The sequence below is a fragment of the Eutrigla gurnardus genome (genome assembly GCF_963514095.1).
Source record: "Eutrigla gurnardus genome assembly, chromosome: 15".
In the NCBI taxonomy this organism is placed as follows: domain Eukaryota; kingdom Metazoa; phylum Chordata; class Actinopteri; order Perciformes; family Triglidae; genus Eutrigla; species Eutrigla gurnardus.
In genome coordinates, this window is record NC_139938.1 from 8,571,373 (window position 1) to 8,598,708 (window position 27,336).

General features: G+C 41.9%; 1 protein-coding gene and 1 pseudogene across 2 annotated transcripts in view; one reads left to right on the top strand and one right to left on the bottom strand.

Moving 5' to 3' along the window:
* Nucleotides 1-4,413, bottom strand: part of ripk4 (receptor-interacting serine-threonine kinase 4) — a 92,615-nt gene extending 88,202 nt beyond the window's left edge. Inside the window, exon 1 of the mRNA XM_084028334.1 lies at nt 4,409-4,413. The gene's annotated coding sequence lies outside the window, so the exon portion shown is untranslated. The remainder of the gene's footprint in view (nt 1-4,408) is intronic.
* LOC311025303 lies at nt 1,246-26,589 on the top strand (annotated as a pseudogene). Its single transcript, XR_014599337.1, has 15 exons — nt 1,246-1,444; nt 3,133-3,311; nt 8,974-9,178; nt 9,312-9,486; nt 9,769-9,968; nt 10,250-10,398; nt 14,478-14,641; nt 15,494-15,630; nt 17,259-17,387; nt 17,618-17,725; nt 18,199-18,269; nt 21,638-21,842; nt 22,353-22,527; nt 23,831-24,033; nt 25,074-26,589. The product of XR_014599337.1 is annotated as an uncharacterized misc_RNA (transcript).
* Nucleotides 26,590-27,336: the final 747 nt, after the last annotated feature.

The window sequence follows — 27,336 nt, forward strand, 5'->3', positions numbered from 1 at the left end:
ACGAAGGATGACAGCTCATTTTTTAAGCACTCTGACACAGGGTTTTATTTAAAGGACCAGTGTGTGGGATTTAGTGAGGATTTGAGCCTCTGGTGGCCTTCAGGTGCATTTGCGATGTATTCTTGTCTTCAATTCAAGCTGCCAGACAAAAAGGCAGTAGACAGAAGGAATATGCATTGTTGCAGCACAAATGCAGAAGGCTGTTGTGTTTGTCCTTTACGGGCTCCTGTAGAAACATGTTCCTGTGAAGAGGTCCTGCATGTAGATATGAAGGGCTCATTCTAAGCTAACAAGAAACCAATGATTCCTAGTTTCATGTGATAATACACATTAAAACACATATAGTCCTCTGAAATCCTCCACACTGTTTTGTTTATGGTACAGGTAAACATTAACCGACTGCTGGTTGCAAGGTACGTTCATTGACGTTGGGTCAAGGGTTGTGCAACGAAATATGAGTTATAGCCCATTTACCACACACACGCATTGCATATGATTCAGGAGGATGAGCCTGAGGAAAGAAGCTGCTCTGTAGTCTGGTGGTACAACATCAGATACTTGTCTTTTGGGCTCTGTGCGGGCGCCGCTGCAGAGATCAAGTGTTAATGAGGTTTTAATCAATAATTTATGAAGATACAATCAAAGGGCACAACTAATAGAATGGCAGCTAGATCTGTCTAACAGAAGCAAATGAGGCTAACAAATAAACATAAAGGCATTCATCAAACTGAGTGTCTGTCTGTCTTTGTGTGTGTTGATTGGTGAGGGAGGACATGGGTGGCTTCTCCACTATCAAGATCTTTTCTTCTCCCTTCATCAACACATCGGATAACCTTTCATCCCCACCATGTTAAGCACCGCTTTACAAAACTATAGTATGCACTTTCCTCTAATATTCATATAATTCTCAATGACAATATGTGATAAGAAATGTGTTACAGCTCTACAAATACTTGTACATTATCGCTATCTGCACCCTGCGATGCAGTTACATGGTTGGTCAACCAGATGGGGCTGCCTTTACAAGTACACACCAGTATATATCACACACTCATGCTAACCACTAACCACCACAAAATAAGTACAAGTAACAAAAGAAAGCCCATCTCCCAGTTACAGCTGTTCATGTTTGAACGCTGTGTTTTAGCAGCTCCTTCCTTGCATGGTCAAAAGTCAGATATAGATAGGGATTGACAAATCAACCCCTATTTTGAGTATCTGAGATAAGGCTGTCAATAGGAAGTGATGGTGGAGAGGAGAGAAGGGCAGACTTTGGACCCACTTCACTCGCTCTTCTTTTTCGCCACCGGCTGCAGCGTCTCGGTTCGTCTCTCTTCTCTCGGGGAAAATATGAAGATTGATTTCGCCCCCTTGGAAATGCCCTTCCACAGGAGGCTGCAGACGGCTGCAGTGTCTCAGTGGGTCTTCTCCTTCCTCGGCCTGGGTGAGTGTGCGTGTCGTTGAATATGGGTGTCCACTGAAAACATCTGGAGACTGATTGGAGGGTTCAGACATCTGTTGTACAGCTAGTCTTTGTTTCTTTACAGTAGTTAATCAAACATGTTGGTCTAGCTTGGGGGAAAGTGGAAGTGAACATGAGAGGTGGAGAACTGTTGGCCAGAAGAGGGCGCTAAGCAGGACATGAGCAGAGCAGAGTGCAGTCCACACAAACGTTTGCCCTCTCAAATGACCTCAGGTCACATTGTACATTTCACATGTCAGCATCCAAATGAAGGTTTCCCCCAACTTTATTAGTTTATCTCTGAAAGACAAAATGTTGGTTATCTATTTTTTTTTTGTCTGAAATACCCCTGTCATATTCCAAATGACTGCATGGTGGTGTAGTGGGTAGCACTGTCACCTCACAGCAAGAGGGTCCTGGGTTTCCTGGGTCACTTCGGGTTCCTTCTGTGTGGAGTTTGCATGTTCTCCCCGTGTGAGCGTGGGTTCTCTCCGGGTTCTCCGGCTTCCTCCCACAGTCCAAAGACATGCAGGATGGGGAAAGGTTCATTGAGGACTCTAAATTGCCCGTGAGTGTGAATGGTTGTCGGTCTCTCCATGTCAGCCTGTGATACATGTTCAGGGTGTACCCTGCCTTCACCCAATGTCAGCTGGGATCGGCTCCAGCCCCCCGCGACCCTGAATACAGGATAAGTGGTAGAATATGGATGGATGTTCCAAATGTTTTCACTTGAATTAATTTAAAAATGTATATCTAACAATATTCATGCAATCTTTAAATATTTATATTTAATATCAAAGTGATCCAGCAGGTGGTGTTGAGGTGTCTCCAGCTGCATTCTGCCTCGCCATCTTTACGGAGACAACAAATAAGCTAAAGATCAATCTCACACCAATTTGGCTTCATATTTTTAAGAGTCATTATTTATTCAGGAAAGACTCCCTGAGGTTAAAAATCTCCTGTTTCAAGAGTTTACTGGTCATGATGGGCAGCATTAATAACACAACATAGACATCACACTGCCACACAAAGAGATGAAAAATGATCAAACCACAGATCAGCACAGAAGAGCTGTCTAAAACCATGAACATAATAAAAACCAATCCCAATCTGGGTGAGAGTTACACATCAAGATTACAAAAGACTAAATACATGCAGCCAGGGGAGAGGGCAAGCAGTTCTTTGCAACAGTGGCAAAATGTGGCAATTTTAGATCTAGTTGCATAAGTAGAGGGAGGGGGTGACATCCTCCACCTCCTAACTCTAGTAATCCCATGTGTGACATCCGGACCGTTACCTGATGGGAACGATGATCATGAGCTGGTTTCTCTTTGTGCACAAAGAGAAACCAGTGAGCGATGAAGACCGTTACATCACAAGTGAAGCAGTAAACTGGACTGACATCACATAAGCACAGTCGGCCACGGCTCTGCTATCAGAAACCACCGAAACCACTTGTGATGTCATCTCCAGCAGAACTGAACGCCAACGATGACAAAAAGACGCCTGACATTCATAAAACCTCCGACTCCAGCTGAACACATGATCTAGTAGCCCTTCATACAATGTGTTTTGCATTGGTCACGCCACATCATAGTGCACATACAGTATCATGCGCCTGTGTGTTCTTGCTGCATCTCATGACCTTCCTGCCCCCCCTCTCTCCTCAGCACCCACCTGCATCGTCCTCTTCTGTTACCTGATGTTCACTCGCTTCTGGCTGATCAGCGTGCTGTACGCCGTCTGGTGGTGCTTCGACTATGACACCCCTGCACGCGGAGGCCGCAGGCTGCCCTACTTGTGTGGCCTCAAAGTTTGGAAATGCATGCGGGATTATTTCCCCATCAAGGTGAGCGACAGCCGAGGCCTCCATTTCAACCACTCTCTTTCCTGTGTGTGTCCATGTAAGGCGGGGTGAGCTTTATCTGCTGGACAACGTAACATCCTCATCTGCCACCTCAACTTATCTCATCTTTGATCTCCATCTCTATCTCTGTCCTTGGCCGCGATGGAACCCCTGATGAATGAGACCCCTCCCCGTAGTCATGCACCATAAACACACATATCCTCCCAAATCCTAAAAAGTACACATTTTTATTGCTTGATCAAACACAGTACTGTAGGCTATGTCGACGTGTGTTTGACTTGTGTTAATAATGTCAATACTAGACTAATTTCAGAATCATAAAACACTCCATTACAGGGCAATAAAGATCAGGGTGCACACAAGTCCAAGAACTGCATTCTCAATTTTTGTTAAGGAGAATGTTTTTTTCCTCCCAGGATATAGACACAGTTTTAAAATGTGATGTATTTGATCAACAACAGGAAACAAAAAACACTTACTTGATTATGTTTAGTCATCAAAACGATTTGGTTTGGTTGAGTAAAACCTAATTTTTTGGCCTAAAAAGGGATGATTGTTGCATTATTGAAATAATAGATGTAAAATGAAATAGGTCAACGTTGTCTTTTAGTCATATTTAGTCTTAGCGTTCTGGGTGAAAGCCCTGCATCCATTCTAACTGCCTTTACACAGGGCCACAGACTACAGTTAGAAACGTATTCATGTTGAATCCAAGACAAATGCTTTCCGGCAGAAACACGTCGTTGACCATGTTATATTGGAACGTCAGCATTAGACCAGACTTCAGGGTGATGTGACGTGTCTGGGGTCTGGGAATCAGGCATGACACAGTGGAATCACTTCATCATTTGGCTGGAAACCAATTGAGGAAATTTTCATAAACAACTATTCCTTTAATCTTGCAGCCTTTGAGTTTTTTCACAGAATTACTCTGGCTGCTGGGCAGACACTGCTGCAAAAAAACAGGCACTGATATGAAATATATAGAAGGCGGTTTCTCAGACTGCAAATAGATAATCAGTTTCATACAGCCCAAACATCCACACAACCCTTAAAAAACAGAATCCAAATCATATTAATCTCGTGAACCAGAGGTCGGTTGCACAGAAACACAACAACCAAAGTGATGATTAACGCTGCACAGGTGTCTTCATAGTCAGCTCCTCTCTCCTGCAGCCTGTTGTGTCCCTCTGATGGCCAGACACAGTAGTGCATACAGGCGTCACCGTTTCAGGCACGGTTCATTACAATATTTCATTACAATATTTCATCATGAAAAGACCAGTATTTGACATCAAAGCCAATGGTAATTTTTTTTTATACGGAAAATATTAGCGAAGCACGTCATCTCGATGGAGAACAGAACCTCTGTTGACAACATGCAGCACACTATGGTTGTATATCCGGCCCCGGGGCAACACATATACTTTGGACTGTGCTGATAAGACGAGGTGCAGCAGCAGCAACAACACACGTTCAGCAGCATTTTACTTATTCTTTTTATAATGATTTTTATATCAATAAAATAAGTTCATAATCTTAAAAGAAACCTGCTCCACAAGATGTTCAGATTTATTTGCATCTTTAAGCATTATTAGTACTAGTATTAGTATTATTAGTACAGCCATAAATAACAAACTAATCCATACTGCCTAGTTTAGTTAAACAATTTAATCACATTCTGCCTGTCTATATCATTTTATAGCAGAGAATAAAATCCAGTAAATTGAAGATTAAAAACAACATTATGATGCAGAAATGTATATATAAATATATAACATAATATATATATATATATATATATATAATATTAATGCCACTACTTCTGCTAGTGTCATCCTTATCATACTTTATTTATGTGCATTTAAAAATGGCCAACTATAATATTTTCATTGGGGAAAAATGAACAACAAGGGAGGGGGGGGGGGGGGGGGGGGGGGGGGCAGATATGAGCAAGAAAACAGAAAAAAAAAGGATTAGGACAATAATAACAGAGGTATGATAAGGCAGTTACAGCAGTGAGCACCATAAACACAGCATCATATAACAATAAAAGTCAGGAGAAGGATGGCACAAAAGTGATAAGACTATAATCACAAGAACAATACATTGAGTGAAATCAACAATAGTCATACTGCCTTAAATAATAATAAAACAATACAAAAAAATAATAGATAAATAGAGTTGATATAGACATACATGTGGTAAAATGGAAAAAAAAGAGGAAAATCAACCTCTTTCTGACAGAATTCCAATTAGATTACAATATGTGATCAGTAACATTAATCACAGCCATGTTCATTAAGGTGGGCCAGGACCCTGTATAGTTAATGCTGACTCACTGGAGTGGCTGTGTCTGAAATCCCTCACTGCTCAATAGTGAGTACACCATGTTGTTATTCTGTCTGACTGTTTAGTGTATTTAGTGTATTATACCCTCTATAGAGACTGAGATGAGAGAACAGCATGATTGAGACAAACATATGAAAATAATATATGTAATGTGAGCAGAGCATCATAACAGACTGTCAAAAAGTATTTTGGATTTATTTTTTAATTCTGTAAAATGCCATTATTGCCTTCACATTGACAACAAAAGCATAAACTGCTCCTTCAGTTCATACCCTCCATAATAAAAGCCCTAGACATCACAGTGAGTAGGGACGTAACCATTGACACACTGAATAGAACGGGACCATAATCAATTTCATCAGTTATACTTGTGTATACCTGTTATGACATGTCAACATGGCTGCTGAGAGAAAGGTGGTGACTTGCAAAAAAACATCCCTGTTTACATGGTTTGAAATGCCGTCAATAAAGGCAGTAATCTGTATTTTTGGGCAATTCAGGTGATACATATCAGAGCTGATTATGTCATTCTCAACACGTGTGTCTGTATATCAGACAAACGAACACTGTTTGCTCCTTCCCTTCCTCCGTGTAAAGATAAATACAATTCAAGTCACATCCAAGATTGAGAACTCATAAAATTCCTTTGGTTTGGCCGGATCTCACGTATCCAGTTCAAAGTGAATCATCAGCGTCATCTGACTGCATGCCACGTTAAGTCTGAAACAAGGAGTCAATGTACGGGAAAAGAGAGGCAGTGTCCTTTGGAGAGCCTAATTAGTTTCATTGGCGTGTCTTTAGCCACCGTTTCTAATAACACCATCACCAGCTCTGACTAGAAGCTCACCAGCTGATGTGTGCACTTACTTTCAACAGAATGACGCAACCAGACAAAATGTACTCAGGATCTATAACTGCAGGATTAACGGAGCATGCTCTTCTGCCGAGGGGGAGAAATATCAATTCTCCCTCTGCAAGGAAGTGGAAATATCACACCATTTATGTAATTATGTCTAAATCTAAATCTCCACTAACTACCCTCATTCTTGACTTACTCTAAAACCCCAATCCTTGGCAGGGGTAGCACGATTCAGGTTGTCAGAGCTCTGTGATTGGTCACGAGTGGTCAGTTGTTTTGTTTATAAACAGCTAGAGTCCTCCTCATTAGAGGAAGGTCAGCTAATGATTAACTTTGTGACCTCGAGGGTCAGAAGCACACCAGGTACCCAACACAAACAGGGTGGACACAGGACCCCCCATTTTCTTTTTCAAGGATCATAACCTGTTATTATTCCCATGGTAATAATACATTATAATCACTGTTATGATCAAAAACAGCATTTATCAGTTTGGTGGTTCAGGTGTGGAGAGACAGTGGATTCTGAGTTGATCACATATATAATGCATTATGACAAAACAATGATAAAATAATTATAATAAATTGCAAAAATCAGAATTATATTACACTATGATCAGTGACCAGCTGTTGTGAAGTATTGAGCTAATCGGCCATTATGAAATGCGTCAACATGTCTTATGATTATAAAATTATTATAAAAAATATAAAATATTTCTGAGCACTTCTAACTGTTACATTAGCAGCACTATAGGCAGATGATGACGCATGTGTGAAGTATGCCTATAAAGAATTACAGACATGGACGTCATATTAAGTTTTGCGGAGCTCATTCATTGAAGCTGCCTTGTTGTCCCTGAGAAGGCAGAACGGTATCCTGATAATGGCTGTGAACGTTGCCATAGGAACCGTGAGGCCTTGAAATAGATGTTTTTTATCCGAGTGAGCACAATACTTGCTGCAAAACAAACAACAGCACACGACGAGCTGTTGACCCTTGACAGTGACCTTTGGTGCCTCTCATTATCTCCCTCCTGTCCTCTCTGTGGAGACACGCACACACCAGCACCACGCTCTTATCTAGAGTCCAGGATCAAGATCCACCATCTCTGACACTGCACTGTTTTCAAGAATTTATTACACCCAAAGGCTCGTTCAACACCAGAGTCATTTCACCTGCAAGTCCGTGTTAAGTAAACATCGAAGCGTCTCTGTGGAGTTCCTGTCAGGACAAACACTGGGAGTTTGGTTCTAGTCAAGGCTCAACACCAGCAGAGTTCACTTTTACTTTTACATAGAAAATCCCAAATCAAATCCAAATAGGCAGAACATATTGAGTATTTAAAGGGCCAGTGTGTAGCATATTTGGAGATATATTAGCAGAAAGTGAATAGAATGTTATTATATCTGCCAACGTGTTCTTATTCACGACTCGTCAAATACTGAAGCTGTCAGTGGCTCTGTAGCACTTCATCTCTGCTTGAGGCAGCATCTCAAGCCTACGTTTGCTTCCACTGGCATCACACGCCCGAATCTCTAACCAAACTGCTGGTAGTTTGCATTGTGGGTAATGTAGGCATCAGGTTTTCCATCCATCCATCCATCCATCGTCTACCACTTTATCCTGTATTCAGGGTTGCGGGGGGGCTGGAGCCGATCCCAGCTATCATTGGGCGAAGGCAGAGTACACCCTGGACAAGACGCCAGTCTATCACAGGGCCGCATCAGGTTTTGACAAGGAAATTAATTAATGTAACAAAAGAGATAACTCTTATTCTGCTGTATCGATTTTGATACTTTAAAAAAGTCCCCCGAGAGCCTAACTATGTTTTAAAGAGAAATGCTAAATCATTGGAGTACTAAATATTTGAAAAAAATGTGCAACAAAATGAATCGGAATTCAACTAAATGAATATTGTGGTGAAGAATGTCAGTATATGCAGTACATAAGACGGGTTAAAGGTTCACTGCCGGCTGCATATCACTCTGCAAACACTGCAGTAGAGGTGAAGTGACCAATAATCTGTTGATCCATTGTTTGGGAGATTCCACCACTAACATTTCCTTCTAAAATACAGAGGAGTTGAAGTAAAGTAGCTTAAAAATGGATAAAGTAAAATAGACAAGTAAATGTCTGAGTTGCTAAAAATAAATACATAACCCTAACCCTAACCCTACTTGAGTAAATGGGGCTCAGGAGGACAGTTGCACACAAACAGGAGGGTTGCAGCAGGTTCACAGTGTTGTCACGGGGACATGGGGGCCCATGTTTGGGTTGCAGCCAGCCGGGCCAACACAGTGCAACACTGTCAGCTCTTTTACGAAACATCAGATGATCTGAAATAAAACATTCCCCATAACTAAGTGATTAATGACAAATATTCAGACGCAGACAGGGACCGACATTAAACGCATTCTGTTCTTCCCTTCGTCCAGCTGGTGAAGACGGCTGACCTGGATCCCCGTTACAACTACATCCTGGGCTTCCATCCCCACGGCGTGCTGGTGGCAGGAGCCTTTACCAACTTCTGCACCTGTGCTACGGGCTTCAACCAGCTGTTCCCCGGCCTCACCAGCTACATGCTCATGTTGCCCCTTTGGTTCAGATGCCCATTCTTCAGAGACTACATCATGTTTGCAGGTGTGGGCCACAGACGTTTGAATCATACTCAATCAGATCAACTAGTACTGATATTATGCTTCATTATGTTAGCAAAAATGTAAATACATTCAACATATTATTTGACTTTTTATTTACCGTTAAAACACTGCAGGTCTGATTCCTTCGGACAAAGAGAGCGCCAGCTATCCGCTCTGCAAAAAAGGTGTGGGGAACGCTGTGGTAATAGCAGTCGGTGGGGCCCCAGAAGCCCTTGATGCCCACCCTGGGACCTTTAATATTCTACTGGCTCAGAAGAAAGGCTTCATCAAAATGGCGATGGAGCACGGGTAAGAGCAGAGAGCCCTCGGGGGGTGAGGAAAGTTCTTGGTAAAATACAGCTGATTCTTGGTCTTACGGCTTGTGAAAGGATTGGACCCGTCCTTTCATTTTAGGTTTTTTTGCAACTTGAGCGTGTCCTTTTAAAACAGAGGCTCATTCAAGCCCCTCACATGGAATTTCCTAGAAGAGCATGCCGTTATGAGATCAATTAAGAATGAGGAACAGAAGTAAAACACAAGGATTTCAAAACTTTACAAATCAATTCAACAATTCCAATCTTTTGTTTTCAGTGCTCATCTGGTGCCAGTTTTCTCCTTTGGAGAAAATGAAGTGTTTGATCAAGTGGAAAACCAAAAAGGAACCTGGCTTCGATGGACACAGGAGCGGCTGCAAAGACTCATGGGTATCTCCCTGCCCCTCTTCCACGCACGGGGCATTTTCCAGTACTCCTTTGGTCTGATGCCCTACAGAAAAGCCATTAATACAATAGGTGAGTGGGCTGTGCTCGTGGTGCAGCACATGTAGCCAGTTTCAGCACACAGTGAGCTTCTTTCTTTGCTTTGATCAATGGATTCTGTTCAACTGTATCAGCATTATATCGCATGTGAAATGTATTACATTAGACTTTCATCTGGCATGAAAATGTGAGCTATATTTGTATGTTTGTGTATTTCCCAACCTGCAGTTGATATTGGCATCTAATGTCACCGAGTTGGCTCAGAGATTTTGTGTGTGCGTGTGTGTGAACTTCACCTTGTCACCTCCATGCAGTTGGGCGGCCAATAAGGGTGGAGAGGAATGAGAAGCCAACGGCCGAGGAACTTGGTGCCCTCCACCAGCTGTACATGGATGAACTCAGCAATCTGTTTGAGGAGCACAAGGGCAACTATGGAGTGGACAAGGACACACACCTGAACTTTATCTAAACTGGACTGACTGATGGCTGAGTGGATTTGAATGCATATTTATTTGTAAAACTCCAAGGCTGCAGGCTCACAGATATTGATTGGCTCATATCAAGCCTGTAAATGAAAGACAAATAAACGGTTGTCAGTTCTGCAACAAGAGGCGTTGCTGTGTCCGTTTACATGAGGACAGATGAAATGACACTGTAAGAGAAAGGCAACCATAGAATTGCTTCTGTATCCATGACTGTGTAATTCAGACTGCTGGGACAGGGTTCAGAGGGAGCACTGCTGACACAAGCTGTCTCAACATCTCCCCGTTGTGGCATCTGTCTGGGTTTCTGGATTTTGTGCAAGACCTGACACAAAACAGTCAGAGGTTGAATTTGGGTTGCAACATCGTTTGGAGATTTTCATTTCAGGGTTTGGTTTCTACTATAAAAAGGGAAAATAAAAATATTTTATACAGCACTCAAGTGAATTTTCTTTCTTTTGTTCATTAAAACGTCAAAGGAATAGTTCCACATTTCAGTGTTGAAAGTACATTTACTCAAGGACAAGTTTGAGGTATGTGTATTTCTATGTTCTGCTACTTTACACATCTTCTCCAAGACTTAGAGGGACGTACTGCCCTTTTTACTGCTCTTCATATGGTAAATAATGATGTTTTTATAAAACAATTTCATTTTTGCATTCTATTTGACAAAAAACATTTTTAGCAGTTCCATCAAAGAGAAATTCTTTCATGGTTTCATTTCAATAACTGTTTGAGGCCGAAAGAGGTAAAAAAAGAAATTCAGTATTTCAGGGAAAACCCCAACAATGATTAATCATGTGTGTTGGGAACCATTGGACTAGCTCTTAAAACTTTTGTCGGATTAAAATGCTGCTTGAAAAAGTTACTCAATCATACCTGAATGTTGCATGTGGTGCTCAAGGCAGGAGAATCTTAGTTTAGTTTAGCATTGAGACTGAAAGCAGGGGGAAACTGCTAGCTTAGCAGAGAGTCTGGAAAGTCACTGGTACCAGGCCATGAAATAGTATGGCACAAAACCCACTTTAAAACCACAGCTTTTACAAATTGTGTTTGGATCGATTAAACAAGATAGGGTTACTTTTTTGAGCTATAGAGGTGCTAGCAAGCAGATTAATCCTGTTGAATGGAACTAGATTAGCTGTTTCCTAGTTTTTATGGTGAGATACCTGGAGATTCAAATGTAACCAACAGATAAATCTGTACACCCAACGTTCAGCAGCCAGTTAGCTTTAATTAGCACAAAGACTGTTGGTTCAACAGAGGAGACAGCAAAGATACTCCATAACAAAGATGACAAAATCCGCCAATAAACACTTCCTGTCTTCTATGTGGGCGTGGTCATGGCATGGCCAGATGTTTGGAAGATGTGTTGCTTGTAAAAAATAGGTCCAATATTGACTTTGGTGACTAGGAGGGAAAGACTCGGTCTTAATATGTGTGTTCATGTTCATGTTCACTGCTGCTAGTCTCCAAAAGGAGCGCTGCAGCGGTGAACCCCACATGACATTGATGGTTGACAGTTAGGTGTCTGTCTCTGTTCTGAACTGTCTCTGGCTCAGTTAGCCTGGCTCTGTCCAAATGAAACAAAATAGACCAGAACCTCTAGTGCTATACTCTTCCCAGTCTTTGTGCTAAACTAAGCTAAATTATGCTAAGCTAAGCTAAGCTTTTGCTTCATCTTTCAACCCTCTGCAAGAAAGAGAAGAAGCACACTTTTTAAACAAATGGAACAACATGGAAAAAACAATTGTCCATTCTTGTCAAACATGATGTGAAATGCTGGGCATGAAATAAACGGCGGCTATGGTCACATTAAACATGCTCGATGAACATGAACACGAACACGTGTCTCATTTATTGATTTATATTTAAAAATTCCTGGTTTTGGATCTGGTCCCAAATGATAAGACTGTCTGTGAATCTTGGCTGACATTTTCATATGAGATGGCAGAGTTCTGATATTTCCAAATGAAATGACGGTGACAGATTGGGCAATGACCTGATCCTATCAATGCACAGTCTAGACGAGGTTTTAGGGGTGTGTGTGTGTCCGATTAAAATGCTGACCAGAAGAAAATAACTTACTAGAGGACTGTGATTCAAAAGAGACAAATAAGCAGTCAAAGCAGTCAATAGTAAACCAGTCAAAAGTATGTGGTGGTTTCACACTTGACATTGTTTCTGTATCACAAGATGATTAGACAATCTAACAGACTGACAATCATCTCTCAGCGTTTCATATCCTGCAGAGCTGCAAAGTTGACATCAGGCGCAAACCTCTGGTTCTGAAAAGTGAAGCTAATGCAGAAATGCCTTTCATTCTATCTGTTAGCTTGGCTTACTAGCTAGTATCCATATATCCGGGGGGGCTACCTTGTGAAGTTGTGAACCCATGGCCTCACTAACATGCTACAATGTTACCAATGCAGTTAAGACGATTTTAACACTTAGCTAAGTTGCCCTTGAATTATGAAGAGCTTCACACCTGAATCCAGATGGATCTAGCTCCAATAAGGTTGCTGCTGGAGGTGCAACTCTGCTGCTTGTGTTCAACAGATCCAACCGTCGCTCCTCAACATTCCAAATATGGTCGCTTCCTTCACTGGTTGCAAAAAATCCATGAAGCCGATGACCAAAATGCAGAACTTGAGGCTTCAAAACTGTAGTCCACGAACCAACGGGGGACGTCATGGTGACGTCCACTTTTTATCTACAGGCTATGGTTGACATCTATAGAAAATCAATGGACCTGGCTATGTTTTCATTTTAGAGACATTTATTGAGGGGGGGGGGGCAGCATTGGGGTCTGCTGTTTGGTGTTGTCACAGTTGATCCTTGTTTGGTCTAAGTATCCTCTTGGGTGGAGAATGAGTGAGCTCAGGATAACAACATTATTGACTTATTTTTGAAGAAAGTGGTCAAGGTACAAAAGAATCAAGGCCCTGCGTTATATCTTATCTGTGCTTTTGACAAAACATAAATGATATATGCTCCTGCCAAGTCTTTAGACCATGTACTGTATATACAGCAGTAGCTCGATTGTTATGATTGAATCTCGGAGGTTAAACAAGTTGTATTCGGACAACAAAAAGGAGTTATTGAGTCATTTAGGAAAATAAATACAGAAAACAAGCTTGCATGATAATAAAATCATATCTTTGGATGATTTGGTATCTACTCTTCAGATACAGTATGCTATATGCAGCACACATTATATAAGAACACTTAAACCACATGAGTCAACAGAGTAATTGAGGTATCATGATGAAGAACAATCAATGCCAAAACCAAGATAGAAATAACAGGAAGAAAGCTGATGGTTATTAGAGGTGGGTTGCTGAGACTGGAATATAAAATTGCATCATTATATATCTGATGGCCCAAAATTGTTAAAATTTCTCAACAGCAGTCTTGTGTCAAGGACTGTGACTGATTTCAGCCAAAAGCAGTTATGATTATTGGGCCTGGTTCCACTAGATATGTGCTATCAGTTCAACTTTTCAGTATCATTCGATACAAAGTGCAAAGATGTTTCAAGTAGAGACGTGGGTATAATATCGAATTTGATAAAATGATAGGGGCAAGGACTGTTTCAGGGTTGTTTAATTGACTTCTGCTTACATAGATTTAATCTTAACTTGAGAGCTGATGTTCTACGCGCCTTGAGGCCAAGTTAATTCACATTGGTTATGATATTGATGATCATCGTGGAATAAAGCAACTGACCACATTCTACTCACGTGCTGCAGGAGAGTATGAGGCAGAGTACCTTTGGCTTGTGGCCCTGTCCTAAAAAGGCAGTGCCAAGTTTGTGTCCTTTGTCACGTTGGTTGTTTCACAGAAAAATGTCATTGAAATAATTCATAATAATCAAATATCTCATAAAACTACTTTTAGCACAGATTTACTGATAAAACTACTGTACCTCTACTAGAGTGGTATTTTATATAAAGGGCTTACTTGTAGTGGATCACCTTTACATTATGTTAACGGTACTTAAACATAACAGTAAAATATGATAAATAGTGTCTACCTCTTGATGCCATCTCACCAGCAGCCATGCATCAGTTCTCTGTCCACCTTCAGCAGCTCCTGGGTCAGTTTGAGTCTGTGCAGTACCAGCTGGCAGACTGAGTCACAGTCAGAAGTGGGACTTACACTGAAGGCTGGTCAGATGGACAGCAGCCCCTTTAGACCCTTACAATGCAGCCTTCACTCAAGGTACCACTGACATGCTCGGTGCCACTGCAACAAATACATCTCCCCAAAGTTGCTATGCGATGACGATGCAGATTGTTTGGTAATAAGCAAGGAAGAGAAAGAAGGAGTGAGACCTGTTAGTGTGAGTAATGCGAGAGGTGACTTTTGGCGGTAACCTCCAGTTCTGAAAAAGCAAGCCAATTTTAAAAAAAACTCTTAAGCTTGCACTCTCTCTACTGGCCATCAGGGGGCGACTCATCTGTTTGCAAAAAAGAGGCTGATGGTATGGAAGTTGATGAGGAACGTTCTTGACATGAAAAATAGTATTTTTTTTAATTTTAAATTGACAAACTTCACATGTGTAATTCATTCCACAAATTCATCTAGGATCAAAGATAGTTGTGCTTACAATTATTTTTTCCAAAATAATGTCACATGGTGGTCTACCTGAAAGGGCGGGACTTAGAAACATAACATGCAATAAAGAGGACAAATAAATCTAAATAAACATATCATCATGGGTAAAAAATAAATAAATAATTTTTTATATTGTTCACGAATTTGAGACCGATATAGAATTCTGTAAAATGAGTGATCCACCTCAAGATCTTGCACCCAGGGGACCAGGATCAATGGTCAGTGTGGTGTTTTTCACAGTTGACCCACGTGACCACCCCAATAAATACAGAGCGCGAGGCCAGCAGCGCGAGCACCGTGTCCCACCTGCAGGTCTGCGTGTTGCCGCACAGGAAAGACTTCTCACGTCCAGACTCCCCATTAGACCACTTTCCCTCCCGTCCCCGTCTCCGTAGCTCCGCCCCGCACCGATTAAATGTCAGCTCCGCGCCTCGGCGGGCGGCAGAGCAGTTGAAGGCAGCCGTGTCAGAGGACTGTTACCATCCTGACAGCAAGCAAGCACCTGAGCTTTTTTCTTCCACCGGACACCCTCTCCATCCAAGAAGCCTCAGCCATGAAGACCATTCTTGCTGCGTACTCTGGCGTCCTCAAAGGTGAGAGTGTTGACGGCTGGATGAGTGCGACCAGGCGGGCGAGCAAACAAACAGAGGTGGACAAACAAATCAGGAGCCGTGGGGAGGGTCAGAGGGACCCGGAGTACACAGCACCAAACCTGATGTTACAAAGAGAAGCACTCTGTTACATCAGGTTTACAATGTTTATACATAACTGTAATTTAAAAAAGAAAAAAAGGCTACTATAACACCTTTTGGAATATAATCTAATAATAATACAGAATAGGCTACTCCAATTTAAAAAACTTTAAAAAAGATGCTGCATTTTTAAAAATCCTAGAAAGATTTACTGCAGAAAGTTAGTATCATGAAGTTCCATTCTTTCCCGTGGCTGTAGAAACACCTGCGTCCTAACAAAAAAACAGTTTTATGTGCCTTCCATGTGTGTATTTTTCCACATTTTAAATATTTAAAGTTCTCGGCTAAATTAAGAAATCATGGTGATTTGTTCTGTGGAAATGGAAGAAATTTAAACGGTTTAAATGGTACAAAACTGTAGGATTTTGTCTGATCGCTTCTTTTTGAAATGGCTTTAGGAACGAATGTCTTCACACAATTACAGCAACCAATAACTCTGTCCATGTACATATGGAAATCACCGTATTTTTATAAGATAGACCTGAAAATGTGAACTCGACAGCTGCAGATAAACCCACCACCTCTTAGTCGTTTATTTCTTTTGTTTTTTGTTGTTTTGTGTCACTTTGTTATCGTTTTGTATCTTTTTTTTGTGGTTTGGGGTCCCATTGCCGTAGTTATTCTTGTCTCTTTCTTGTTGTTTTGCCCGTTCTTGTAGCTATTTTATGTGTCTTTGCAGTTGTTTGGTATCTCCCCTTATTCAAAACCCTTTGGGCCCCTGAGTCTGCTCCCCGGTAGGGCCCTTCTGTATCCATCCATGAGCACATGTCCCCCCCTTGCTTTCTCTGCATGCTGGTGTTTGTGTAACTCTGTCTGGTGACCAGTTTGATCTGCCTCCCAGCGGCAGTAAGTGGGCAGATTCAGGCACAAACTGGTCACCAGTTGCATCCCGTCAGAGTCTCCATCTCCGTCCTGGTGATGGCCTTTAAGCCGTCATAGGATCATAGTTGACAGGTTTTACCACCAGCAGCAGCAGCAGCAGCAGCAGCCCAGTGCTGGGTTTATTTCAGTGTCCACAGATCGGATTAGAGGAGCGTGTTTTCCTGGAGGGGAGCTCTCCTTCTAATTGGCTCTCGGTGGAGCTTGACTAGCTTCTTAATGTGTCTGTTACTTGATGCTTGTGGTCTCTATTCACACGTCGCTGCATGGCTTCACTCTCATGGGCCGGTGACTGAAAGGAGCCGGTGAGTAGCTGCTGGGACCCGGCTGAAACGTGCACTGATGTAGCTGCTCGGTGGTTTCACACAGTGTTCTAGGAAAAAATTAAAAATCTCCGTAGGTCCGATGTTCTCTTTGTGGGTTTGTCAAACTCCAGCCAGGAGTGTAACTGTGTGTTAACCGCAGCTCGTCCAAGCTTCTGTCCCTCGTCTGTTTCAGCGTCAGCGTTTCTGTGTCTTCAGTCATCCACGTGGATTTCTGACCGTTTTGATAAAACTCTTCTTTCGTTGTTTCTTCTCTTCTGTCTCCAGGCACCGGCTACAGCATCCTCTCTGCCCTGCAGGACTTGTCCGTGGCTTTCTGGCCCTGCAGATCCAAGATGGAAAAGCATCTGCAAGTCATCTCCGTGCTGCAGTGGGTCCTCAGCTTCCTAGCCCTGGGTGAGCGAGTGTGTTCTGCGCCGTGCGTTTCACTTAAGCTGCGAGCGAAGCAAAGAAAGCTGCAAGATTTAGCTTGTAGTCTCATTAGTCTCATGATGAGCAGGTCAGATCTCTGAGCTGCAGGCAGGCGGCTTCTCTCCCAGCCTTTTACAGAATATTTTAGCCTGTCGTTGAGCCGAGTCATTTCTCTTCTCATACTTGATTGTGCTGTCTCTCCTTTCTCCCTCCAGGTGCACTGTGCACTGTGCTGCTGATCTACATGTTCTGCACTGACTGCTGGCTTATTTCTGCCATTTACACGGCCTGGCTCATCGTTGACTGGAACACCCCGAAACAAGGCAAGACACCAAAGATGTCACTCAAATCCCCCTGTTGTGTAATAGTCCAGTTTCTAGCCTGATATCTAGCAGATCAGGCATCGTGCCCACAGAGCTGATCTATTCAATTCTATGTTCATGTACGATATACTTTATATACTGGAATTTTTGGAACGGTTTGCATTAAAAAGGTTCACACCAGAATTGTAATTCTTGTTAATTCTGAACATTTTTCAATGACTCAATGAGTCTTTGAAAGCAGACTGATCAAGATGATGATTAAAAACATTTTTTTCTTGTGGAGCATTTGATTTGTTGATTGCTGTTGGGATGTAAAGAGAATTTCAACAAATATATATAACCAAAAAATGTTTTTGAAGAACATTGCCCACACTAGCTTTAATGGAACAGATGAATATCTATTTTAAATAATTGTTAGCTGCAGATTTGATGTAATGAAGTGATTTCTGATGTGTGAATGATGTTCTCCTCAGGTGGCAGGAGGTCCTCTTGGGTGAGAAACTGGACGGTGTGGACGTATTTCCGTGACTACTTCCCAGTCAGGGTAGGGCTTTTCATAAATGTTTTCTTAAGAAAGTTCCTAAGAAAAACCTACGCCAGATTCATGTGTTCTTAAGCCGCCCAAATGTTCCCACCTGTGTTCTTATGTTGATGATTCCCACGTCTCCGTAAATTGCGAGTACGCATTTCTTTAGCGAGTACGCATTTCCCGCTGATTGAAGGGGGGGGGCATATATGAATCTTACCTAAGAACAAATCTCACATAGGAAAACATTGGTGAATGCCAGAATCTTCGTGAAAGTGTAAGTGGGGTTTAAGAACACGTTTCTGTGTGGAACGCTTGGTGAATGACGTGTTAGTTTCTCTGATCCAACCCGACCTCAAGCTCGTCAAGACGCCAGCATTACAACCAGTAACGACATATGCATATATGCATATTTTGTGCGATCGCACGAAGGTTCCTTCCCAGGCTCCGTGTTGTATGATGAGTCAGTCCATCGATTTGCAGTCATGCAGAGGCTCGCCGTTGTAGATAAGCTTATCAGGGCTGGATGGTGTATCAGCTGGCGGCTCCATGCTCTTCCCTGTCCTGCGCTCATTGTAATGAGTGCCTGATGATGGTTGGGTGTTTTAGACTTTGTCCTGTCTGATATCCAAGGAGCAGAGCTCAGCTGGTTTAGTCCTAGTCAGGTATTCCCCACTGCATCTTTAGATGAGAGGACTGACTCTCTCTCTCACACACACACACACACACACACACACACACACACACACACACACACACACACACACACACACACACACACACACACACCTGTACGTGTCCTGGGTGGAGTGTGTGTGGGAGGATATGCTGTATGTCGTGCGTGATTCAGTTGCATTTTATCGAATCATCAGTCTTGTACAGACTAGAGCCGCGACACAATGAGTTGATTGATTCGTGGAGCGTCACAAAAATAATCAGGCATCAATCATTCTTTGGTTCTGCATTAAGAGGATTTGTATCTTTTCTGTTTGGTGTCGGTGTAAACAGAGTCAGTGGGTTTTTGATGGTTGTTTGATGACGCAGGGATACTGTGATGGATATTATCAATGCTTGGTGGCATTTAATAAGAGGCACATTGGATCCATTTGAATTGGTAGTCACAGCCTTCGTACTGATAATGTCCCTTTATCACTCCGTCCTTGATTCACAAAAAAAGTCCTGAATGTTTTGTCAAATGGCTCCTCTCTGTTGCTGAGGTAGCTTTTGTTTGCTCCTCTTGATGCTAACGAGACACACAGCTGTTTGATTCCATCATTCCCTTATTTAATGTATGACACATTCACCACCGACTTTGTGTTGATGAGCTTATCTTCTGTACGGAGAGTAAAAGGAAGTTCAGAGGGAGGGTTGAGGAGTCCTCCTGTCTGCAGCTGAACTTTGTTCGTCTCATTGATCGTACAGTGTGTTCTATGTAGATCATTCTTTTCTCACCCGGACGCTTCATGCCAGCTGACTCTTCACATCTCTGGTTTTAATTTCAATATTGCTGCAAGACATAATTTGTGTTCTTTTTGCAAAGTTTTAGCTTTCTGTCAAATGTTGAAGAATACATAATAAGAGTTGAATACATTTAATATAAAAGTGTATTAAGTGATACTTTTGCTGATTCATAGCTCAAATTAAGCAGACTATATCTGCACGGGCATCAGTTGATTGCAGGGCAAATGTTCTCTATCTATCATGAGCATTTGACCTATTATTTATATGAGTTGGAAGCCGACTGGTCAAAGTCCACACTGGCCTTAAAATCAAAGTTAGGACGAAGGAAGTCTGGAGGGTGGCTGTACCATGAATGTCTGCCTCAGCACTAGAAACAAAGCCTCTTCTGTAATATCACTGCTTTTATGCAATAACCAGTGGAACGTGTGGAGCCTCCACCTCTACACGTCCCCTCTTACTATATACCGTATGGTACAGTCGTAGTTCCTCCTCTGAGGCTGCTGATGACATCAAAGATTCCTCTGCAGCCGAAGAAGAAGACTGCCAAACTAGACGGCACGGATCCAATATGAATCCAGATTCTGTTCTGGCCTCAAATGTTTTCAGAAACATGAGAAAGTTTGTGACCCGGCCGCAATGTTGAAAGCAGTTGAGCCAAAACCAAGCTCAACCCACCAGCCGGATTGCAAACTTTCTAATTTTAAAGCTGAAGTGTTAAAAAAATACGTCTGAAAATGTTTCAGGTCATCAATAGAAAATACAGTAACAGAATCTTGTTTCATATTCGATCCTGAGGCCCGATCAGTGATCGACAGCTGCGTTAGAGACTCCTCGGCTCTGATTGGTTGTTTTACTTTGGGTGCAGTGGAATCTTGCAAATGCCATTAGGAGACTAAAAGGAGGCAGAGGAACCCTGATTATATGTGTCACATACTACACAACAGGATTAATGACAATTTGAGCAAATATGTCAAAAAGTAATTTTTCCTGACGTAACTGCAGCAGTAATCCCTTCACATGTGCCGCGGAGGCCAGGTGGAGTCCTGCGCTACTATGGAGACCCTGAATGTGATCTCCTTCGCTAATGTCGTTATGCAACTGTGGTGTTTGAGTAGCAACGGAGGGAGCTTTGTGTACACATCGTGATGGATCTGAGTCCACACCGTATATCACCGCACCGCCCGAGTTTCCTACGAGATTCTGCAATTTTCCAAGTTCAACCTGAATCCAAGAGGTTAAAATACTGCTGAGTGTTTAAAGTTGTGCTTTATTGCTACCAGTACGACAAACATGTACAGTGGGCCGTTGTTTTATGACCGCACTTGAGCAGACGGGAGTCATGTCGGGTTCACGTTGATAAGGATGTTCTTGTTCTCTAAATCACAAGCTGAGTGCGAAACTAATGATAATAATGTGATAATTAATAATAATACTCTTCATACTCAAGCATTGAATGCATTGACATCTGTACCTGCATGTATGCTACACAACACCATTTTAGGCCTATTGACATATAAATAGATACATTTGAAGAGTTTTGTTTTAGTCATGTGTACACGTGGTGGAGCATCTCACAGCTGGATGACAGTCAAACCTGAGTGGACTCACTTCACCATTCCAGAGAAAACTTAGTTGAAAAATCAATTAGATGATCGACTATAAATAATGAAGCGTATTTATGAAAATGGAAGTTTTATTGAAGTTTTATTTTAAATTTTTTTTATTGTAAAACACCAAGCATGCGTTTAGACGATATTTTCTAATGTGTATAATACATATTTTGTGTGAATCTGGTACTCGGCTTCTGTTCTCCAGCCCTGAAGCCACGTTGGTTGCAACATGACGTTTCTCCTATCAGATGTTCCCAGTCTGGCAGTGTGGAAATCGGACTCACACTGCTCCTCTTTGTGCTCATTGTCCTCCAGCTAATTAAAACGCACAACCTGCTGCCCAGCCGGAACTACATCTTTGGCTACCATCCCCACGGCATCTTCTGCTTCGGTGCTTTCTGTAACTTTGGGACCGAGGCGACGGGCTTTTCTAAGAAGTTCCCGGGAATCAAGCCCTCCCTGGCGACCCTGGCGGGAAACTTCCGCTTGCCTGTCCTTCGCGACTACCTGATGTCTGGAGGTGAGACCCGTCTCTGAGAGAAAAGTCTGTATCTGTAAGAGAGAGGACCTTTGCCCATTTGCACAGCTGAGATAGCTTCTGTTTGCTTGGATCGGCTGATTTCAATGATTGGTTAGAGCTCCCACTGTTCTGTTCTGAAGGGCTGTTTGCTGTTCAGCTCTACCCATAGATACTGTACATATTCTCTGAGGTTACTATAGGTTGTTGTTTCAAAGGTCTTCATTGGTAAATCCCACTCATAACTTTTGTCAACTTATTTCTGTTGTAGTGTGTAATGCAACAATCTTCCTGCAAATAAAGTTTGCACATTTTACCCAATTATACGAAGGTGCATACAGTACAGTACAGAAGTCTAGAAATATTAGAAAATTGCAATATTTTCAGCCAGTAATCATCCCAATCTAATAGGAAGAATAAGATGTAAATGGGGTTAACAAATCTGATTCTTGTGCACTGCTTCTTTACTGCAGTTTGAATCATCTTTCTGCCCCCCCCCCCCCCCCCCCCCAGGTATCTGTCCAGTGAACAAAAACTCCATCGACTACCTGCTGTCACGTAACGGGACAGGAAATGCTGTGGTCATCGTTGTTGGGGGAGCGGCGGAGTCTCTGCAGTGTTCCCCGGGCATGAACACCGTCACCCTGAAGAACCGTAAAGGCTTCGTGAGGCTGGCGCTGCAGAAAGGGTGAGCCGGCTGCAAGGACACCTGTGCTCACTGTGCGACTAAACACAACTTTGACCAAATTAGATTTGACCAGGAAAATGCAAATCTCTCTCTGTAGTGTCTCGTTGGAATGAATGTCCCCGAGATGATTGAATAATGAATGACTGCGTGAGCTGGCATTGTGTTCAGGCACAAATTAATCACTTATGCAAAGTGTACTATAAAGGAAAGTGGACCCGGTTGGTCTCGTTAACCCAAACAAGCCTGATTATAGAGTCGTGGCTTATCACAGGGTGCACCTCGTCCAGAAGCTTAGGGCTCGCCAGGAGAGACGTGCAGCTAAGCATTCCAGCTGAAATAAGCTGGACGTGTGAATTGAGTTCACTATGGGACTTTCTGTAAGTTTTTACGGCTCAGTTATGATGCTAATAGATGATGATAAAACAAGTTGGAAAATGGAATAAAACGCTTTACAATGACACATTTCTCAAAAAAGCACCTTGTCCATTGTAGATGCATTTACAGGATTTTCTTTTTGCGAGTAAAATATTATTTCATCACTTCAGGCCTTGAGAAATATTCAAATTTAATAGTGGGAAGATGATCACATTTTTTTTTACCATACAGTAATAGTCTAGACGATGCTCCATGGAAGGATTAGTTCAGTCAAACAGTATGGAAAACATCCATATGTATTTATTTTGAGCAGTATTGAAGTTAAAAGCTCTCTCTAGAAATATTTGGGTCACTGGTCAAATGTTACATGCTTAGCTCTGCGTAAGATCTAGGTAGAATTAATACCAATCCAGAACATTTCCTGATTACATAAATGCTTTCATAACTGGCATAACTAGCGGGACAAAAGCTTGGCTGTTCACCAACGGTGATGCTGAATATAGACCAAAACAAAAACCAAAAATGTCTTGATTTGGTGACTGGAAACCAAATCAGTCTGCCTACAAGCTAATTATCACATGAAGTTTTGATGTTTTGGGTCTTGCTTGCAGCTGAAGTGGGCCTGTCAGTGACGTACAGATGGATAATTAAGGTTATATATACCTTGCAAAGGTTCATTTAGTTTGATGTTTTTCCAGGAAAAAGTTTTGTTTAATAGTCTATTTGAGGTTTTATCCATATTTTTTATTGTTTTACATTTATTAAGTGTATTAATTGTCTTTATTTCACTTGTTTTCTATATGTTGTTGCTGATTTTAGATCTTTAAAACCAAGTCCCAACACACTCCTCGGCATCGTCTTGCAGCAGCATTGCTTTTGTAATTGTCCACATAGAGGACAGCTGCTGACGTGTCCTCTGTTTCCTCAGCTCTGACCTGGTTCCAGTGTATTCCTTTGGAGAGAACGATGCCTACAAGCAGGTGATCTTCGAGGAGGGGAGCTACTGGAGAGCTGTCCAGAGGAGGTTACAGAAGATCATCGGCTTCGCCCCGTGCCTCTTCCATGGGTGTGGCCTATTCTTCGGCAACTCCTGGGGCATCGTGCCTTATGGCAAGCCCATCACCACAATAGGTACGTTTCTGCAAGCTAATGTTTGGTTGGCTGATTCACGGAGGAACGGGTAAGGGTTATCTTTAATAAAAAAATAAATAAAAAAAAAGTCAACAATAGTCTGCTATTTTAGTACAGTTTACAGACTAGTGGAACATGGTGACGTCACCCACTGGTTTGTGGACTACAGTTTTGGAGCCTTGAGTTCAACATTTTGGCTATCGCCATCTTGGTTTTTGGCCATTACAATTAGGCATGGGATAATAATTGCAATTCAACCTGATAATCATCAAAATGTGCTTAAAACTTTTAAAATGGCACTAAAACATACTGGAATCATTTTAAATTTAGTTGAGAAACAAATATTTTTATTGGGTCACGGAGAACAATTTTAATGAACATTCTTTTTAGTGACAAACAATTAAATCATCTTAAATAAGATGATCATAAATCATAAGGTATCCCTGTAAAATAAAGGATGAATACATTTAAAAAATGTATTTCTGTACACTGTATTTGGCTCCATTTGTCACTTCGCTATCATGATAGTTAGCAGGACAACCGATTAACCTGATAATAGAATTTCACCACAATTTTTTTCATCATGATCCAAACGTTAACTTCCGTTCCACTGAAAACGAACCATGAAAGGGTTGAACTTCTAAGATGAAAACACTCCAGATAGGGGGAGCGACCTGTCAATCACGAGCCCCGCCCTAAAGCTGCTTTATGGTCTGTTTGACCCTAAATGGATCATAATGTACTAAATGAACATCATGCTGGATTGAAGAAGACTTGAGATTGAGACCATAAACTAATCTTTACAATGTTTACTGATAATAAATCAAGAGAGAAGTCAGGTCATTTCTCATAGATTCAATACAATCAAGTAGGGGTCGCCCCCTGATGGCCAGCAGAGAGAATGCAAGTTTAACGCACTTCAGCATTGGCTTCACTTATTAGACCCAATCGTTGCCGCCCGTGTATTAATGATTTAAACTGATTGTAACCATTTCAACTGAAGTTTGTTCACTCAGCTCATCTCTTCTGTTCTGTTATAGTTGGGGAGCCAATCACGGTGCCAAAAATCGAGGATCCAACAGTGGAGATGGTGGACCTCTACCATTCAATGTACATCAGGTCCCTCAAGTGCCTTTTTGACAAGTACAAGACCCGCTTCGGCCTGAAAGAGAGTGACGTCCTGCACATCCAGTGAAATCACAAGAGGGCCTTGTTGAAGCTCTGAACTATTGACTGCATCTTCAGACCCCTCTAAACCTCTTCCCCAATCCGGCCCACCTTCACTCTCAGTTCCTGGGCTTTGGATTGTCTCTGGACTGCAAACTTTACACATGAGCATGTCTGCTAAAGAATAGTTGCTCTCTGCATCGTTTCACACACATAGTTCCTTCTCAGGAAATGGCAGGTTTTGAACAATAGCCACCTCTCCCTGCTGCTGTAATCAGGTTGAACCGTCTCAGCTGTTATTCCAAATCCTACATCAAAAACGGGTGCCATTGTTGTTTCATTAGGTCTGGGCTGTCTTATATCAGTGCAGAGGGGGCCGAGTTCCACTAGGTGGAGCTGGATGGTGTGTGCCAATGCTTTTGTGTTCTTTCACTTCTGTAGCCATATAATTCTCCCGAAGCTCTTTAAGATTATATGCTGAACGCACAAACAATGCAAATGGAAGATACATTACACATCATTCCTGGGATAACAAGCCCAAAGTTTAATTTAACCAAAGAACTAGGTTGTCCACACACACACACACACACACACACACACACACACACACACACACACACACACACACACACACACACACAGTGTGAGATTGTATATACACATACATAAATAAATAATGCCATAAAGTATTAATTATATTGTATGGAGAAAAACAAGCCTATCTCAGTGCTTGTCCCTCAGTGGATATTTCTGATGCACTTTTTGTATTGCTGATTACCTTCTGAGGTTTTTGTGCCTTCTGATATGAGAATATTCCAAGACGGCCATTGTGCTGCTTGGCCTGATTTCCGCTTTATGGTCCAACTGGTGTCTGGGTCTGGATGGGTCTGGATGGGTCTGGATGGGTGTGTTTATGTCTAAGCAACAAGAACTACAGCCATGTCTCTGCAGTTGAAAAGAAGAAGAGGAGGGTTTTTTTGCGGGTGAAAATGCTGAATGTATGATGATTCCAGTGAACCGTGCCATGGGGATAATTGAAAAGGAAGGGATTGTACTGGTCTCTTACTACTGGTACTATGTTAGGTCCGAGGGTGCCAAAAGTACTTTCGTAAAATAAGAGTATTTGAGTATCAAATATATCCCAGGAATTATCAAAGTAAGTAAGCGTGCGTTGTGTGGATAGGCATGAAGATGGGCAGTAAATCGTCAGATTGTCATTCGAAGAGTGTTTTCCTCTGGTTTGACCACTGTGCCTTCTTCTAGAAAGCAGTGTAATCCATGTGCAATCAATTTGCAATAAATTACAATGGCAAGAGATCTGTCTGTGTGACGAATGGCATCATCTGTCTGCCAATATTTAAATTAAACTTTTGTATGTTTTCAGAAGGAGATGTGTGTTTTTGTGTCTTGTTATTTGAAAAGAGTTTCCGTCAAACCTCAGATTTATTTCTAATGCTGAATCCTTTCCACAAATTTAGCGTTTGGGTTATAGTTCCTGTTAATTCTGAAGGTTTTTAGCAACTCTTTGATGTACAATTAATTATTGTAAGAATAAATAACTCAGGGAATCTATCTATCTATCTATCTGCAACACTGACACTCTACCTCCTGAGCTAAACCCCCCAGGATAACCTGCAAAAGCACATCACTTGCTCAAAATACATTCCTCAAAAGCAAGTATTCATGTCAATGAAACTGCCAGTGTCATCAAAATGAGAAGTCTTGACACCATCGTTTATGAACAAGATAGTCAAATGGCTTTGTCATGTTTTCATTATGACAGTTTATTGTCATAATGAAAACATCAGTCGAGTCAGAACTCGGTGACACGAACTGAAAATGCTCAAGACAGCACTATACGCTACTTGTACAGCCATTTGAAAACTACAGTAAAGTTACACATTGCTGTAGTTAGGGGAGTAAGGGAGTACAAGACACTGAATACTTACGTTTCACATTTTTATTGAATACGGTATGCTCTTTGCAATTCTACAGCATTGTACAAAAGAAAAATACACTACAGTCACTCAGTGTGCGAACTATACCGCGGCTTTCGGGGGGGCTTGCGCGTGCCTCAGAGCGAGGACTTACTCAAAACACATCCATTATTACAAGCCTGTATGCCAGCACATAAGC